Raw genomic sequence first — 2,048 nt, forward strand, 5'->3', positions numbered from 1 at the left:
GAAGTTATCCAGACAATCTGGGAGCTTGGTTCAGTGAATTTTAACAGAAGATTTGGGAATGAGAAGAGTGGCTGAAAAATTTGTGTCTTGGATTATGACTAACCAGAACAAAGAGCTTCTAGTGGAAACATGCTGTGCTTTAAAAAAAAAAAAAAAACACCTCAGAAGCAAACCAGATTTTTTCCCCCAAAGTCATTACTGGTAATGAGACATGGTGCTATTCTTATAACCCCAAAAGCAAACCTCAATCAAGTCAGTGGAAGAACCCATTGCCATGTGAAATCAAAGATCGAGACAATATTCATTTGTTTTTTTTGACGTGAGGGAGACAGTTCATTTGGAGTTCGTTTGGCCAGGTAAGGCTATTAATGAAAAGATTGCAGAAATTGTGTGGCAAACAAGTCCTGATTTGTGACAGATGGGGTACTGTTTTTTCCACCATGACAATGTACTTGCTGACATAGACATTTCAGTTGCCAGTTTTTTGCAATAAACAGCATTCGTCTATTGCCCCACACCCTTACTCACTTGACCAACTCCATGTGACTTCCTTTTGTTTCCTCAAATGAAGAGGGATATGAAATGACAACAATTTCATGATGTAGACGAGGTGAAGGAAAAACAAGGGAGATGCTGTCAGCTATCCAAACAAATGAGTTTTAAAAATTTTCCCAAGGATGGAACTGCAGATTTGACAAATTTATTGTATAATGAAGAGTACTTTGAAGGTGATAAGCTTGTTTTGTAAAAAAAAAAAAATTGAAACATGAAGCTTTGAAAAAAAATAGATTTTTGGAAGGAGGAGGGACCTCCTCATATAATCAACCCACCTCCAGATTGCTGCTTGATCTCCCTGAGGAAGGATCTCATATCTCTGGCTTAGTATTGGTTTCTGCAGCTGACAGATTGGGCACTCAGCAGAGGCAGTAACCAATTCAGGCTTTATGAGTGGAGTTCAGGTTGCAGAGCCCATGCATAACTTCCACTGCTGTGTCTATGGTCACCTTTTTTCACAAGTCCATTGTGCAATTACAGTGTTTATTGGGGAAAGAGGATGATTAATTCCCATGAATGTGCCTTCCTATCAGCTAGATTATGAAAATCCCTCTCTGCATAGGTAAGTTTTAATGAGCATTCACATGAAACAAAAATATCTCACTCTTCTTTCACTACATTTAGAGAAGTCTATCCATATACCTCCTTCCCTGAACTCCTTGACAGTGACTTTACAATCATGTTCCTTACAAGTCCCTACCATCCTGTTAAGTCATTGGCCGGTGCCCATGAACAAATATACAGTTGCCTATTTGCCCATTTATCTTTCCAAGAAAAATGAACAATTAGTCATGCTGCTCAAAGTTTGGCTCATTGAGAGGATTTCCCTTTACCATATAGGTCCCAGTGAGGGACTGCAATGCTACTTTTAAGTATCAGATTTCTCTTCTTCAGTCAACCGATTATAAGGAATTCTTCACAAGGCCATAGGTATATAGGGAGAAAGAAGGCAGTATGACAGAAGTGGAGACCATAAGACCTTGAGCCACTTCATCACGCAGCTTACTTTTACCTTCACATCTTGCTCATACCCAAGCTTGTATATACAACTTCTATTTAATTAAGCAATGCTGCTGTGTATATCAAACTTTATGACTCAGTGATTCAGACAACACTTATTTCATGATGGGGATCTCAGGCCCAGTGATGACTTAGTCACCCTGACTGAGGCTATCACATATTTTTTAAAGCAATATATTTTTCTACAAATTACTTGAAATTTTGTTTTGTTCATTCAACAAATATTTTTGACGACACTGAAAACATCAATAACATTTTAATACTCTTGCCCTTATTTGATGATTCATTATTGTAGTATCTCAAAGCCAATGAGAAGCTACCTGAGTTATACCTATTGACGTCTTCTCCTCCAGAAGAAAGAGGAATGATGAAATTTGAAAGACGCGTGAAAAGAATTAGGTTAAGAGACTGGTGGAGCATGCAAACATCAGTCACCCAAGCCTGGATCAGAAGATCTAGGTGGTGCTAGTCTA

This window comes from Echinops telfairi, unplaced genomic scaffold (assembly GCF_000313985.2).
Source record: "Echinops telfairi isolate 266 unplaced genomic scaffold, ASM31398v2 ScPeMD7_30;HRSCAF=105, whole genome shotgun sequence".
In the NCBI taxonomy this organism is placed as follows: domain Eukaryota; kingdom Metazoa; phylum Chordata; class Mammalia; order Afrosoricida; family Tenrecidae; genus Echinops; species Echinops telfairi.